Source organism: the organism of the source record quoted next, unplaced genomic scaffold (assembly GCF_019419815.1).
Source record: "Pyrus x bretschneideri cultivar Hongxiangsu unplaced genomic scaffold, Pyrus_bretschneideri_v1 Contig49, whole genome shotgun sequence".
Lineage (NCBI taxonomy): Eukaryota > Viridiplantae > Streptophyta > Magnoliopsida > Rosales > Rosaceae > Pyrus > Pyrus x bretschneideri.
The window spans coordinates 214,954-233,040 of record NW_025999786.1 but is presented as its reverse complement, the minus strand read 5'-3'; the positions used below and the strand labels follow the sequence as shown (position 1 = coordinate 233,040).

Sequence of the window (18,087 nt, the reverse complement as noted above, 5' to 3'; positions counted from 1 at the left end):
GTGAGGAGATGTGAGAGTTGGTGTCATACAAGTCCAATGAATTTAACAGGGCTAGGGCCAGGGCCACAAATAATATTAGCATGTGGGCTTTGGCCCAAAACTCAGTGTTTTCTACTTTCGAGTTCTTAACCTTAAAAACATTAAACAACCTAAATTCCTCTGAAAATGGCATTGAGAATCCATCTTCTTTTCCTAAAACACCCCCACCAATCTCTAAACTTCCACACCAACAATGGACCTCTATCTCTGGATTCGTTCCACCTTGGTTCGAATCTTTTCTTCCAACAACGATGTATAAGCTACAATGGATTCCATCAAGCTTCAGAATCAGTCATGCCCTACTTTCTTGATACTTTGATTTAGTGGAAGAGAACTAAAGCGAAAGGTCAGATTGCAACATTTGTTTCTACTGTTTCAACATCTCCACCAGAGACACTTGACACTGTGATGTTGAAGACAAACACTTTTCAACCTCAGAAGTCCTGATCCTCTCAGCATAAGCTCTAAACTTCAACATTTGTTGGCTAGCAACACACCTTCAACATTTGTTGGCTGACAAGGAGTGATGGACGGTGCTTATTTCTTCATGTGGGTCATCCACTTTTATAACATATTTTTAATTATTTGGAGTATAAAAAGCAATGTAAAAATGTTTGGTGAATTTTAATATAAAAGTTATATAATTGTATATAATGAAAAAAATGGCACGGTAATGAGGCAATGACAATGACAGCGGTGGCAAGAACAATGATGGTGATTATGGTGGTGGCGGTGGTAATGGTAGCGGTAGTGATGGGGTATGGTTGTGTGCCAATAGAGGAGTGTGGTGGTTGGCGTGTAGTGGTTACAATGGTGGTAAGGGCAGTGACAACAACTGTGGTGTACTGGTGTTTATGGTTGTGGTGGCCGTGGTGACGATTGTGGTATGTATAAAGAAGGATAATATAGGGTTTTTAGAGTGTTAGAACTTCGAACTCGGAAGAAGTGAACTTTGGAAAGAGAACATGCTTGACGTTGTTGACTTAAAACACCTTCTTCTTTTTTTTCTTCTTCTTTTTGGATATACCATTTATGGGCTTATAAACATAATTTGGTACCCCAGTCAAATTTAGGCCCTGGACAAGTGCCTTATTGGTACTGGGTTAGGGCTAACCCTGTTTACTGAAGTAACGAAAATCAATCATGCTTATGTATCATGGTGTGGGACTGATTTCCCTCCCACATAATAATTAACAATTTAATTCACTAACATTGTGATTTGACAATTGATGATTGAATTTTTTTTTATTGAACAAACAACATTATGTACATTAAGGGGGAGATGGTGAGTTTAGTCTCACAATGAGCTAGTAATAACGTGGTTCGAATTCGCCTTTGGCGAAAATCGAACCTAAGACCTCTCACTTAAAAGTGAAGAAGAATACCGTTAGACCGTAGTATTAAGTGACAATGATTGAATTTCTTGTTTTTTGGTCAAACATTATAAAATTTATTAATAAAGAAGGCTAGCACAAGAGAAGGATAGCAAAAAAGAAAGGCAACCTAAAACAAACAAGCAAAAGCACAATCCAACATAATAGAAAATACAATAAATAGAAAAAGAAAGATCACAGGCTCAAAAAAGGGAAAACTCTAATTGAAACCCTAGATGTGAAAAAAGAAAAATGCCGCCTCCTCTAAGCTAGTTGTAGCACATTCACAACGCCAACACCATTAAGAAGACGAACCAAGAAACCAAACGGATGAACGGAAAATAGGGTGGCCAAGCCACCCACGTGGTGAGCACTCCCATAATCTTACTAGATAGTGCAAAAAGCACTTTAAAAGCCACTGAACGTCAGAGCACTCTTCTGAAGGAGAAACTTGTAAGAGCCATCTGATAGAATGAGTAACCAAGGTTGATGATAGAGGATTTATGAAGAGGAACAACAACTGGGGAGGAAAAATGCATAATAAGCTGAGATAAACTCAGAGCAAACTTAAGACAAGAGCTCAAAAGAAAATGAGACAAAAGCTCAGAGCATAACACTAAAGGATAACATATGCTACTGAAGACAAGGGAAAGAAAGAAAACTGGAAAGAAAGCATAAAAAAAAAAAAAATACAGAAGGAAGGGATAGACCAGGACGGAGGGAAATAAGGGGTTTGAGGGAGGGGGTTAGTAGGCTAGAGGGGAGAAGGAAAAGGAAGAAGATAGGAGGTCACTTGCTAACCCTAACCAGAGAGGAAAAAGTCGGCGGTGAGCAGTTGGCTTTGGGGGAGGGTCTGTGCAAGAAAAGAGGAGCGACCAGGGTTGGTTTTGACGTTTAGGTTGGTACTTTGGTAGGCTCTACACTGTCTCATGACTCATCTAAGTTCTTGATTGAATTTATTGTTTAAATCATTAAAGAAGCTATCTGACCACCAACCACTATATCATTTGATTTAAAAAATTGCAGTTAAGCAAATAATAAAATGATAGGCCCCCCCAAAATAAGGTGCATATTCTATTGCAGTTGAACTAGTCCTATCTTGAAATGGGCTTGCATGTTCTGAGGTCCTTTCCCCTTTCTTCCTCCAAGACCAAAATCTTCAATAGTATCACCATTACACCCATTCTTTGCAACCTCCTCGACCCTCCAAACCCTAAACTCAGTTCTCTTTTTCGAACCCATTTCACAACTTTACCCCCAAAACACACAGTAAACGTTATACCCATTGTTGGGTTTGCTGGGTCTTTGCACCGCAGCAAGCAGAGCTTTTGAGGTGGGGTAGTTGTAGCCATGGTTACACCTAGGTCGGCCCAGAAATGTGAGGAGGAGTGGTGGACCGTGCTTTCTCCTGAGCATTTTCGGATTCTGAGGTAGAAAGACATAAAGCCTGTTAAGATTATAATAGTTGTTAGAATAGTAGTGGAATATTATTTAGCTAAATGTTGTTATTGTTAATGATCAGCTAGCACTATAAGAAGGATGGTTGTATAAGAACCAATTGTAGCATTATTCTGCCAACAGAATTGAATTAGAAAACAATATTACAAAAAATACTCATTTATCTTTCTCTATCTATTTCCCTTTCCTACTTCACCGTCATTGCTATCTGCTACTAGCAGGTTGAGATAGGGAATTTGGGAGTTGTGCCTTAACATTTGGTATCATCTTTTCGATCTTGAGTCTCCCTCTTGTATGCCCCACCACACCACCAATTCTCTAATATCTATTGTTAAATCGCGCCTCTCCGCCGTGAAAACTAATATGGAAGCCATTCCTCAACTGATCCAAACTTCCACCGCCATTTCGGACGCCAGATTCATGGCCCTCGAAACGAAGTTCGCCCTTCTCCTGAAGCATCTCAATCGCGACCCTGGTTCTCAAGGAGGTACTGGCTCTTCGGCCGCGTAACCTCCTCCGATGCCATATCCACTAATTCATCCTCTAATTGTGAGCGATAATGGCAATTTTCGCTGTCTCGACACTCCCCGGTTTCAGCGTCATGATTTTTTTGAAGGAGGTGGGTTCACTCCTCGTCCGCAATGGCCGCATCGTTTGGATTTTCCCTATTTTTCCAATGACGATGGTCCCTCAACTTGGATCTATAAGGCTAAACAATATTTTACTTACTACCATACTCCGGAAAGTCAGAATGTGCTGACCGCATTGTTTCACAATGAACCGCTGCAATGGTTTTGCTGGCACAATTGTGTCCATTCCACTTCAACCTGGGGTGAATTCACGACTGCTTTGTGCCAGGAATTTGGTCCCTCGAAGTTTGAGGACTGCACTAAGTCGCTGTTTAAACTCCACCAAGCTGGTCATCTTCGTGATTATATTATGGAATTTAGGCGCCTTGCCAATCGCACCTTTGATGTTGGCCTTATTCTTTTGAAGAGTTGTTTTCTGGGGGGTCTCAAAAAGGAATTTCATTATGATGTTAAATTGCTTCGCCCTTCCTTAGTTCATGAGGCCATCTCCTTTGCTGCCCAATTAGATGCTAAACTCACTGAATTGAAAACCTCTTCCCCAGAACCTCATCCCTTACCCAAACCTCCTCCTTTACCTAAACCTTCTATCGCCTTACCTCCACCTTTCCTTACTCAACCTCGGCCTCAAACCCTCCCTTATAAGAAATTCACTTTTGAAGAGGTTCGAAAGAAGGACAAGGGCGAATGTTGGTTCTATGACGAAAATTGGGTTTGCGGGCATAAGTGTGTCCGTAAACAGCTCTTTATGCTTGATGTCTGTGATGGTTTGGAGCCTACAGAGTGTGACTTGCCAGAACCTGTTGATCATTCCCTCTCAAGCATGAAGTTAAGTGCTTGTGATTTCTATGACACTACTGAGCACTCCACGATGCAAACCATGAAAGTGGTTGGTATACTTCACACTTTCCTTGTCAACATACTCCTTGACTTAGGTAACACCCACAATTTTGTGGATTCCATGTTGCTTAAGAGGCTCAGGTGGCCATGTCACAACACCAAACCCTTTGATCTTATGATTGCCAATGGGGGTAGAGTTTGAAGTCAAGGCTGTTGCCAACAAATTCCCTTAGAATTGGGAACCTATGGCTGCCACACTAACCTCTATGCATTTCCTCTAGGGGGCTGCGATGTTTTACTGGGTGTGAAATGGCTCTTCTTCGTAAGTTCAATCTTGTGGGATTTTCAAAACTTAACCATGGAGTTTTCTGTAGGGAAAGCCCAATATAAACTTGTTCATTCCACTACTCCAGCATACTTGGTGCAAGATATTGCTTGTCAACAGCTTGAAAAAAAGTTTTGTCACTCTAATTAGGGAGTCCTTTTGTATTCAATGGAAACTGATAAGTTGGAGGCATCAAATTTGAGTCCTCAGTAACTCATCGAGCTGTAGGGTGTGCTCGGGTAGTTTGAAGAGATCTTTAGGACTCCTACTAGATTTCCATTGCTTCCTGGTTCCAAGCCTTTGAGTATTCGACCGTACCACTATGGACCTATGCAAAAGATTGAGATTGAACGACCTAATGCTAGGGAGGAGCTTGAAGCTGGATTCTGGATGGATTATCTAGTTAAGTTATAGCCCCTTTTCATTTCTAGTTCTCTTGGTCAAGAAGAAGGAATGCACTTGGAGGCTTTGCATGGACTATCGTGAATTTAACAACATCACCATTAAGGATAAATATCATATTCCATTAGTGGATGATTTGTTAGATGAATTGCATGGCGCTCGGTATTTTTCTAAGCTTGATCTTAGGTCTGGATATCACTAGATCCATATGTACCCCTTAGACGTGGACAAGACTACATTCCTAACTCACCAAGGGCATTATGAAAGAGAGTTGATTGCCATTGTTAGTGCTATAAAAAAAATGGCAAAATTACCTTCAAGGGCGCCACTTCATCATAAAGACAAATCATAGGCAGCTTGAAATACTTTCTGAGTCAAAGAACTGATACCCCATTCCAACATAAATGGGTGGCCAAATTGTTGGGATTCGATTACGAGATACAATATAGGCAAGGCAATGACAACATAGTGGCTGATGCCTTATTTCGAGTAGCTGGATAATCTCAATTACAAGATGAACCTCTCCGTGACTTATTAAAGTGCAAAGCTATAACATACCCCTACTTCTGGTGGCCGGATGAACTTCGAAGAGGGTTTGAACAAGATAGTTGGATCTAAAGAAAGGTGCAGGAGGTGCTAGCATATTCTCAAGCTGCTGCAATTGACCCCAATTTGTCTAAGTACCATTTAGACAATGGTTTTCTCAAATACAAGGGTCGAATCGTGCTTAGCCTAGATTCAAGTTGGAGAAGGAAGGTCTTTGAGGAACATCACTTATCTCCAAGTACAGGCCATGAAGGAGTTCTAAAGACTTATCAGATGAAGAGGGACTTCTATTGGGTAGGGATGAAGAAAAATCTCAGGTCATGGGTGGCTGAATGTCGGGAATGTGAGCAAAATAAGTACGAAACCATCTCCCTTCCTAGATTGCTACAACCTTTGCCCTACACATGTATGGAAGGATATTAGCATGGATTTCATCACTGGTTTACCTCTGTGCAAAGGCAAGTCAGTGATCCTGGTAGTAGTAGACAAGTTGTCCAAGTATACTCATTTCATTCCCTTAGCACATCCATATACGGCAAGCATGGTAGCTCAGAAGTTTGTTGGTAATGTGTTTAAACTCCATGGGATGCCCTCTACCATTGTGAGTGGCCGAGAAACCATTTTTATGAGTTGTTTTTGGAAAGAATTTTTAAATTGCAAGGTTCCAAGTTGTGTATGAGCTTGGGTTACCATCCACAGAGCGATGGCCAGACCGAGGTGGTGAATCGGTGCCTTGAAACATACTTGCAATGCTTCACTAGTTGTCAACCTAAGAAGTGGCTCCACTGGCTTCCATGGGCGGAATGGAGCTATAACACTTGCCACCACACTTCTTCAAAGTTCACCCCCTTCGAAGTGGTCTATGGTTATCCACCACGACACATCGTGTCTTATGAGCTTGGCACTGCTAAGTTGGATATCATGGTGCAAGAGCTACTAGCTAGGGACAAACTCTTAGCAATGCTCAGGACCAATTTGTAGGCAGCTCAGAACCGGATGAAAACACAAGCTGATAAGCATCGGAGTGAAAGGGTTTTTGAGGAAGGAGATTTGGTGTATTTGAAATTGATTCCCTATCAATTACAATCCTTCGCATCTCATCCTTACCATAAGCTTCATCCCAGGTACTATGGTTCGTATGAGGTTTCGGAAAAGATTGGGAAGGTTGCCTACCTGTTGACACCGCCTGAGGATTCAAAAATTCATCCAGTCTTTCATGTTAGTTGCTTGAAGAAGCACTTGGGAGACAAAGTCACTGCAACTCCATTATTGCCTATTGTCATTGATGATGGGTTTCTACCACTCGAACCACTTAAGGTGCTACAAAGAAGGGTCTATAAGAAGGGCAAAGCTGCTGGAGTTTAGTTGTTAATCCAGTGGAAGGACAACAAAGAGGATGAAGTTACATGGGAGGATTATGACGAGTTTGCTGCCAGATTTCCTGAGTTTAGCCTTTAATTCTAACCTTGAGGACAAGGTTTATCTTGTAAGGGATGGGTAGTGTACGATTATAATAGTGGTTAGAATAATAGTGGAATATTATTTAGCTAAATGTTGTTATTGTTAGTGGCCAGTTGGCACTATGAGAAGGATGGCTGTATAAGAACCAATTGTGGCAGTGTTCTGCCAACGAAATTGAATTAGAAAACAATATTACAAAAAATACTCCTTTCTCTCTCCCTCTCCCTCTCCCCCACTTCACCACCATTGCTATCTGCTACTAGCAGGTTGAGATGGGGAATTTGGGAGTTGTGCCTTAACAAAGTAAGATGCACTTTTGCAATTGTTAGTTTAGTTGCTTATTTATTTTGATTTAGATTTGCAGTATATTAATTATTGTTCTTCATCTCCTTATCCATCATATCTAATCTGGAGATTACATAAATACTAGCTTGGGTCTATGGAATTCTAAATGAAGTTCATCATGTCTAGTATAACAAAGACAACTGCTTTTCACGAAATGAGCAAGTTCCGGTTTTTATCTAAATATAAGTGGCGAAAACAAGCATCATTAGGGTTGTTGTACCTCTGTCATATAAAATGTTATAAACATTGGCATGTTGATTGCCATGACCGCGACTTACTCGGGGAAAGTGGTTAATATGAGATGAGAGACTATATGAGTGGCATCCAAAAGCCAAATAATTCAGATTCGGTACTGAAATGGGCGCAAAAAGGTCCATGCTCATAATGTATGACTGAGACTAAACTTGAATGTGATCCTACTGTAGACATTTCTCTCCTTGGGATCGATTAATATAGACTGAAGACATCAAACATTAAGCATTATACAAGTGGAGTTGCAATAGGGGATGCTGCTATATTTAAATTGCAACGGTTATATCTGTACACTTGCATAAAGATTCCAAGAATTAATCTGTGAGCAAATAGACCCACAATTTGTCGATCCCTCTTGAAATTTTAGGAAATGTGATATCAGATATGTAGGCTCTGACGTAGCAAGTGTTTAGTTAATGTCTGTAATTTCTATTTGGTTTCTTTGTTAATTTCAAGAGGACCCTTAGATTCATTCTCATTACTGAAACTCTGCGCGAGAAACTTGCGGGACTTATTTATTTTTCCTACTTCCAAATTCCAATTAAAACAGCAAAGGAAATCCACGATAGGCTTCAATCGAAATTGCTGTTGCAAGATCTTCAGAAATAACATGAATTGCTGCATTGAACATCTAAATTAATCTATCTTAAAACTTTCATTACAAAGGTGTAATGTAACATTCTAACATGCGTAATACTTCATGATGATATGTAAATACAAGAGTGAAGACTGACTTGTGATCTGAACATTATTTGGTGCTATAAAGGTATCCGGGCACAGGAGAATATGACAAGTTCTTTGAGGAGGGAATCTATACCAGTGCAGGATGCGGGACTCCTCTCTACAGATCCGCAACCAAATTTAACTCGGGTTGTAGCTGGCCAGCTTTTTATGAGGGTCTTCCTGGGGCGATAAATTTTAACGTGAGTAAGCTTCCTTGCGTTAATCCTTATTTTTTTGTTTCTTAATCTTAATTTAATTCAAGCTATCAGTTTTATTGTTAATGAAATTCTTATGCTATCAGCCAGACCCAGATGGAATGAGGACTGAAATTACATGTGCGGCTTGTGGTGGACACCAGGGTCATGTATTCAAGGGAGAAGGTTTTCGAACACCCACAAATGAACGCCATTGCGTTAATAGTATTTCACTCAAGTTTGTCCCTCCCAGTTCTAATTCATCTCATTGAAGCCCTTTGCATGTTACATTTCAATATCGTAAGTTACTGTCAATAAAGTGGTTGTTATGTAAGGAATAAAGACTGATGGTGAAACTTTTTGTGCTAATGTTGTCTCTCTTCTTTTTGTATGCTTTAGCTAACATAATTTCACCAAATGGGTCTTCTGTTGCTCCCATTCCTCCAGCAATCGCAGCTTATGTTCCGTCTGAGTTCTGATGTATAGGGATGGACTCATGTATTGTAGTTATGCTTTGCATTCTTGCTTTAACGGAAGATTTGTGCAAAAGGGTAACATGGTTTTGTTCGTTTGTCGTGGGGAAACCCTTATACGATGTCTATTGCGTAAAAAGAAAATCTCGTGTGCGTCCTCATTGTAAAGACTTCAGGTGCTGGTCTGGTTTATTGTTGTGAGAGGGTTGAAGTGATATACATACATTGTGTGCGTGAATTTCTTTACGGACTGATAGCACGGTTGAATGGTTTCGTGCGTTAGAACTTGAAAGGATTTTGTAGAAAGACAACCTTCGGAATCAGGGTACACGAACTTGAACTAATAAGACATTAGCTAATAGCTTGTTAAGGTTTGATTTACAACTAAGACATGGATTAAGGACAACACTGCACAGCGAGCTTCTATATTTTAACTTGAATGCTATTGCTATTTGCTAATGACAGATTCCTCAAGTTTCTACTTTCTAGATGGATAAGAGCATCTCCAGTGAGAGATTCTATATGGGGCCGGAAAAGTGGTGAATATAACCCATTTTAAAGTTCCGAGAAATCTTTGAATCTCTCACAATGAAGGGTCATTTCTTTCGGGCTCTAACTCCAACCCTAGCCTATAACCTACTTCACCCCCCCCCCCAAAACACAAAAAAAAAAACCAACCCAACCCAATTTTAAAATTAGACCTAAAACCTAAAATCTAAAACAAAACTAGAAATAGCCCAGGATTTAGCCCAGAAAATGGTGTGGGCACCACCAGCGGGACCCCACTCACGTGGGCATGTTCTTCAGGATTTATTGAATCTAACGGCTAAGATCGAATATAATTAAATCTAACGGTAACAAAAAAGATCTAAAAGCCCAAATTTAAATCCAACGGCTAAAATAATTAAAAAAATTATTTAACTCAAAATTCACCAAATTTAGTGATTTTTCAATATTTATCAGAATCTAAATATTTTTAGGTTAAAATGTTCATAAAATTAAATTATGATAGTGTACATAATTAAAAAAATTACTTAAAAGAAAAAATTAGCCTAAATTTATTCTTTAATAATCTCGGGCTAAAAAATTTAGGTCATAAGGGCTAGGGCATAAAAACTGTTTCTAGGTTAAAACCTAAATTTTATGGGCTAAAAATTTTAGGATTTAGGTTAAGGGTTGGCTATGGTCTAAGGGGCTATAAATATTTATTTATGTAGTAATTTGATTATTTGACCATTTTTTTTTGTGTGTTAACTTTTCTTAAGTAGATTTTTAGACGTGTTATCTTTTTTTTTAATTTTTTTTTTTAATTTTTTTAATTTAAGAACCTTTCAACCTAAGAAGTTCAAAATATGATAGTTAGATTTCATCACTTATAAACCGTTCGTTGGATTAGATTCTCTTATCTCAATCTCATCCGTTAAAAGATATAAACCCTCACTTTGCGCTCAGAAATAATTTGATTTTCAGGTACAGCACAACAATTTACCTAGCACCAATTAATAAATTAGTATCATACAATTTTCAAAAAATTTATTTGAAAGTTTCACACAACAATGCTCAGGAACGTTAAATCAATTTGAAATTTTAATTCTTATGGAATTTAAAACAACCATTAATTAGCTAAATTGCAATAAATTACAAACACAACCAAATATTTCATCATATAACAAGGGGCATTTAGGTTTAAAAATTTGTAATCTGAGTCATAAAGCAAATTTAATGAACATTTTTTTTTTTTGTTAAAACCCAATAAACGAGTTTAAGTTAGGAAAAAATATATATGATGTGTTAAAGTTTTAAGGGGGAAATTTAAATTTTTAGACTAATAAAAATGAGCCTTTTTAGTAGAATAGCTTATATCATTTTATGTCTTAAGTGTTAAACATACAAATAAAATGTAGGAGGATCTTTGGAACAAAAATATGTAAGAAAAAGGAATTAAAAAAAAATAGTAAAATGAGAGTATAAGTGTATTCGCAAATGAAGGGAGAGTGATTGACATAGATTTCTACTTTTCTTATGGGACCCAACTGTTTTTTGGGGCTGGATGTAGCTCAATTTTATGCTACCCAAAAAAGGAAGTTGCTAGCCCAAATGCTGGATCTAACCCCATTTTCCGGCTCATTGGGGATGAAAATTCTCATAAGACTTTAAATATAGTAGCCTAATGAAGGATAAAACCTCGATTGGGAATGCTCTAACTGAGGATGATGCCTTCTTTTGCTTGGTTTTGTGTAGACATTTTTTTCGTATACAGTTTCAAGTAGGTTTCCCAAGATGAGAAACCCAAAAAAAAAAAAAAACAAGAAGTCATAATTGTACTACAAGAACCCAAGAGAGAAGAGTTGTTATTAGCACTTTGAAAAAAGTTATATGCACTCTAACCTCACTCATTGATCCCAATACCCGATGATAAAGTTTGACAGCCGCTTCAAAAATGGGGAGGCTTTAAGCACACCCGATGGGAGCCGAAACACCGTGAATCTTGGGTCGCGCTTGGTACGTGGGACGGGACGGAACAGAGTGGGACGAGGCGTTCCGTCCTACGTTTGATGCGCCTAAAATAAGTGGAACGCGCTGTTCCACGGAACAAGTTTTGGATGATTTTTTGTTCCACACCCCCATCCTGGAACGGGTTGTTCCATGTCTGTAGGACAGAAATTTCCAAAATTTTAAGAAAAAAATGCCCCTTGTCTTTTTCAAAATTTACATAAAAAATCATATAACAAACCCTAAAAACTATCCCTCTTCTTCTCAGCCGTCGTGTTCCTCCTTCTGCATCTTCCCTTTCCTCCTCGTCTTCTTCCCTGTAGCCTCTTCACCTCTGCATCTTCCGTGTAGCAGCTCTGTGAACCTTCCTCCTCATCCTCTTCGATAGCATCTTCAGCTCTGCATCTCTGTTCCAGGTTCGATCTGTTTTTGTGTAGCTCTTGGTCTCTCTTTCTTCGATTGTTCAAATGTTTTTTATTTGTTCTCTGTTTATGTGTTTGACATTTCCACTACCCAGTCATCTTCTTCTTAAAATGAAAGTTAGAAAACTAGATATATACGCGAGCAGCAAGACTCTTGCCTGCAACATACGAATACGAATGTTAACTGCCTATTAAGGGGACAATTTCCTTGTATACATAGCTCACTTACCTGAATAGATCTATGCTCATGATAGATAGTACCGAGGCCTAGGGTCCTGGGGTCACTACTGCAATTTGAAATTTTATTCAGAAAGGTTCATACATAATTACTTGTACGAATCTGATTACTAGTTTACCTGTTTACACAGTTCAGCTACTTGTCTTTGAACTTGCTGAAAGGTTTCAGATTCTTTATTAGGACCTTATTAGAGTATCAATTGCTACTTCTGTTGGTGTGGTTACGCCTGGCTCAATGTCCTGCGGTGTGTTACAAAGTTCTATTAGATTTCTAAAGGTTTATTAGCATGTTGTGTGACTTCTTGTTTCCAAAGAGATTTTCTTACCTGCTGAAAATCTTTGTTTATGGTCTTAAGGAAGTGATCCGATGGATTTTGGAGAGTTGGGCATGGGAAACCAGTTAAAGTGAAAAACTGCAACCAATTAAGAACATCAGTACATAGTTAACAATATATTTAAATAACTCGTATTATTGTCTATGTATATGAGGAAGCTATAAAAGAAGAAGGCTTCATAATCAATTCATAAATTTTATGGAAATACCACTAACTTGGTTATAAAGCCTAATATTTAGTTTTGAATTCTAACCATAAAACTAAGGGGTTGTAAAATTCTACAAGAACCATATCTAACTCATTACAAATGAGGTCTCAGGGAAACATGAACTTTCATTTGGAAATTTTATCCTTATTTTTAGGTTGGCGCTTTTCCAAATCAAGCTTCCCTCATTGCTTTACCGCACTTTAAAAAAAAAATCCTTAGAGATCCACTCTGTTTACCTAAACAAACCACTAACCCTAGCTATATGCTTTGCCTTCAAGGCATTAATTTAATTTATAGCTTTGCATGTAAGATGGAAGACTACATAGTGTGATCTTTTGTTGATTTTTGACTGCATTTCATTGGTGACCACCTTAGTTTAAGGCTTATCCAAATTGATTGAAGAACATAGAGAGTCCTTGCTTGATTATACTCTATAATTCAAACTTTATATCCATGAAATCACAAGGAAACTTTCTGAAATATGATAAGGGCATATGCCACTATCATTTCCATATTGGCTCCAATGCCAATGGCATAAAGAAACACTTGGTCCATCTATAATAATTGTCTTCAATAGACTTGTCTTTAATATATTAGTCGCTTACACATCCGTAAATAATTGTCGCTTATTTGTAGTGCATTGACAACTTACAGTCTTGCAATCGTTACAACTACATGAATGATTGACACTAGTATTGCTTAAAGTAATATCAAACTTCTAATGATATGCACTAGCTAGTGTTGTGATTAAAGAGGATGATGTAAAAGGCTAGGTTGTGTAGACTTAGCAACATCATTTTTTAAAAAATAATAATAATTATTCATAGTTCTAGTTCCTCAATACTTGAAAGCATGTCAAATTCCTATGGACGAGGACCTATCAAATAAGAAGAGCCAAGTCTCTAGAAGGATATTAAACGGTCTAATCACGTACCTCATAGTGAAAATGGTTGAATAAAAAAATTAGACCTTCCATTACACATATTCACTGTAACAATTCTATTGGGTAACCTATTTAAATATGTGGCCCCAAATAATCTTGCATCTAATTTCATCTTTGATTTTATAATTGGTCATGTTCAATTAAAAAATAAACTGTATTGTTATTGGTCTTGGGAAGATTAGTCTAACCTTACTACTGAAGTGCTCAGTTGCATCAACTATACTATTGATGAAATATCATATTTACATGTCATTTTATACTTATGAATATTAAACGGTCTAATCACGTACCACATTTTGTACGTGTGCATTCGAATTGATTAATCGTTTCATGTTTGTGTCGACATGATTTAACATGTTACTGCGTTTTGATTTACTATTTTAACAAACTTTATAAATCAGGGCCATATCCTAAAACATGATTTCTCATAAACAATAACTTTAAGTAATGTAAAAACATAACTTAGCTAGATATGTGAATATAAATCTCATGTCAACTTTTTTGTTATGCAATCAATATCTTATTTGTTCTAAAAAACTTAAGGTTTGTTATCTATAACAGGCTTATCAAGAGTCAACCAAAGAAAAGCAGCGTGCTCAAATTGCTCAAGGTTTCACTCCATCTCCCTTCTTTTTTCTTCCTTTCCATATTATCATCGGTTTTGTGTGTTCATAATTCTTTAGATGGATGGAAAAGTGAATATAAATTGAAGTTAGAGAAAAATTGATATGTTGTTGAGTAGACCATTACCCTTGCAAAAAGTGTGGGACCTTGTTGTCATATTTTTCATGTTGAAGCTCTTGTATGTGTTTGCTTAATTTTACCAAGTCCAAGTATCTAAAATGAATTTAGCGTATGTTGATGCTCCACTCATTCATGTGTTATTTTTTTGCATGTGAAGGTATGGATGAATATGAGACTCAATTCTTTGTTCTTTTGAACGTTTGGATTATAATGGCACAATTTTTTACTATGAATGCACAATTGTTGAGGTATAGACAACAACAAAGGAGACAGCGGGAAATAGCTAGTTTAGAGCAGAGGACATTTTTTAGACTTCATGTTAGGAGAGAGGAAATAATCGTATCACGTGATTGATTGATACTAACTGTTTGTGGGAGTTACGAATTGATAGGAATGCATTTGCAGTTTTATGTGATTTACTACAAACTCGTGGTGGATTGGTAGATGATGGTCATGTTACAATAGAGGAGCAAGTAGCTACTTTTGTTAACATATTAGCCCACCACAATAAAAATAGGTCAACGCAAGTTAGATTTTTTAGGTCTGGTGAAACTATCAGTCGGTATGTCCGTAGAGTATTGCGTGCGTTGCTCAATTTGCAAGATGTGTTGTTTGCAAAACCAACTCCTATCCCAGAGGATTGCACGGAATCGAGATGGAAATGCTTCAAGGTAATAATCATAGTAAAATCATTAATAACATAATTATTTGTAGTTGCTAATTAATTTAAGTTTTTCTTTTGTTTAGGGTTGCTTAGGAGCACTATATGGAACATATATAGGGGTCACTGTGCCTGATGTCGATAGACCAAGATATAGAACAAGGAAAGGTCATATAGCAACTAATGTGTTAGGCATATGCACACACGACCTCAAATTCGTATATGTGTTATCTGGTTGGAAGGGATCAGCTATTGATTCCAGAGTTCTTGGTGATGCTGTTACTAGAGCTAATGGCCTCAAGGTCCCAACTGGTAAGATAGACAAGCATCTAGTATTTTTCCTTACCTTTGTTGGCCAACAACTAAAATTTATTATCAACTAATATAGGTACATACTATTTGGTTGATTCCGGATATACGAATGGTGAGGGTTTTCTGGCACCGTATAGAGGCACTAGATACCATTTGCAAGAGTGGGAAGACAATTCACGTGCACCTAGGAATCATGAAGAATATTTTAATATGAAACACTCACGTGCTAGGAATGTCATTGAGAGATGTTTTGGCCTCCTCAAATGACGTTGGGCTATCTTACGAAGTCCTTCCCACTATCCAATCAAGATTCAGGGACGAATGATCACCGCATGTAGTTTACTTCATAATTTTATCAGCATGTATATGGCAGTTGATCCTGAGGAAAATGCAAGGCTTGCATTTGATGAATTACCTATAGGGGAAGATTTACCATAAGTATTAGCCTACATTGAAACCATTGAGTCAAGCCAGATATGGACTCAATGGAGAGATGATCTTGCAAGAGAAATTTATGATGAGTGGAGAGGAAGGAGGGCTTGAAAATTGGTTGACATGGTAGTTGTTGTAATTGTCTTTTATTGAGATGTGGACTCAATGTAGTTGTAATTGGCTTGAAAATTCGTAACATCAGGACTATTGAGATGTTTGTTATTGTTATGTGGTAATTGGGAGTTATATGGATGTTATGGCTTCTTTGATATGTTTATTTGTGTTACTAAATTTTAATAAATTTTAAAATTAGGGTGTAGTTAGTACAACTAATATAAATTTAGTCATTGTCATTTGATTGTGTTTCTAATTTAAAGATTTCAATGGAAACAACAACACATGAATGTGGTTTTTTATTCATTATATCTATGTTTATTTGTGTTACTTATGTAATATATGGCTTCTTTGATAGATTATATGACCACCTCACGTAATTGGATTGATCATGAGGAGGATGTACTACTTACCATCCTCGAGGAGATGGTTGCTGATGGTGTTAGGTGTGAGACCGGCAGTTTTAAGGCTGGTACTTTTGTAACGGTTGCCTCCAAGATGAGGGACAGATTCCTAGCATTAAAATAGAGCCGAAACATATACAAAACAAATTGAAGTGTCTGAAAGAAAAGTATTCGTCTGCATATGACATGATGAATACATTTGGATTTGGCTGGGATGATGAGAAAAAATGTGTTATTGTGGATGGTGACGAAATACTACAGGAGTGGGTGAAGGTAAATTTGTTTTTCTTATTCTTTATCAATTAGTTGCTTTGAAAGTTTTAACCTTGATTTCTTTGGGTTATTGTAGAAACATCCTAATGCATCTTGCAAACCAAATAAGCCATTCCCGTTGTATCTACGATTATGTACGGTGTTTGGGAGAGACCGAGCCACGGGTAGTATGGCTGAATCAGCAGCATATGCAATCGAAAATATGGGTTTGGAAAGTGAGGATTGTGAGACTTCTGAGATGCCTCTACTTTCACCCACCCCATCTCCTTCTGTTGCTACATCTAGTGCTTCTCAACCTGTTAGGAAGAGGAAGAGGAGTAGGAATGATGGTGATGCAAATATTGTATCTGTTATCAGTGAAGGTTGGAATAAAGCTGTTACTGAAATGAAGAAATTAGGTAAAAGTTTTACTTTTAGAGAAGCGAAAGCTAGACTACCTTCTGAGCTTCAGGCCATGGGTCTTCCATACGATCAGGTGCTAAGAATTTCAATGAAGTTAGTGAAAGATACCGATCTGATGGGTATTTGGACCACCTTGGATGATTCACAGAAGCCATATTTCATTAAAGTGTTTATGGAGAGCCTTTGAGCATTTGAAGTTTTAGTATTTGTGGTTTTAGTATGAGGAACTTTATCAACTTCTAGTGTTTTCATTATTGCTTTAGCAAGACATTATTTGTTTTTTAAGTCAAGACAAATGTTTGATTTCGGATATTTCATGTTTAAGTTATGCATATTTCATTTTCTTTGGTTAAGTTCTAAATGTTTAAACCCTAAAACGTTTACGATATGCACGATCATTAAACTTATATATTTTTCAACATTTCTCCTGTGTTTTTGTGTGGTTTGCCTTGTTCCTGCAATGGGGAATATTTAGAGGGGTGCCCTTCTAAACAAAGCCAATTCTAATTTTTGTAGAACCTAAACTTCCTAAACAACAACAACCCACAATAGAAAGGACCAAAATTAGGGACTAAAAATTGAATTGGGGTGTGGGTTTTGCAATTTGCATAATAAAATTTGATGGGTTTGTGCTGAAAATTTGAATGAAGGTGTAGAAAACGGGAAAAATTACAAATTTTAAAGGGATTTGCATGTGGAACACAACATATACCTATTAAAATTTGGACCAAGAAAAACAAATAATGGATAATAGTGTTCAAATTTGAACAACTTACAAAAAATAAAAAAAATAAAAAAAAATGAGTCTTGTCCCTTTCCGCGCATAAAATTGTACCAAACAACAGACGGAACATGGGTATCTTAGTCATTTTAATCTTTTGATTCCGTTCCGTCCATGTGTTACCAAACGCGGGACGGAACAACCGTCCTGTTCCGTCTTACGCGTACCAAACATAACACAGAACATCCGTTCCGTCCCGACCAATCCCGTCTAGTCCCGTCCCGTCCGCGTACCAAACGCTACCTTGAGGTGCCCTACTACACTACTTTGAGAGCATATTCACTTATCACGTATGAAAATATGAATGG

The 18,087-nt window shown here is 37.6% G+C and overlaps 1 pseudogene; it reads left to right on the top strand.

The window, feature by feature from the left end:
- Positions 1 to 2,516: 2,516 nt before the first annotated feature.
- LOC108866729 lies at positions 2,517 to 8,817 on the top strand (annotated as a pseudogene).
- The last annotated feature ends 9,270 nt before the right edge of the window (positions 8,818 to 18,087 follow it).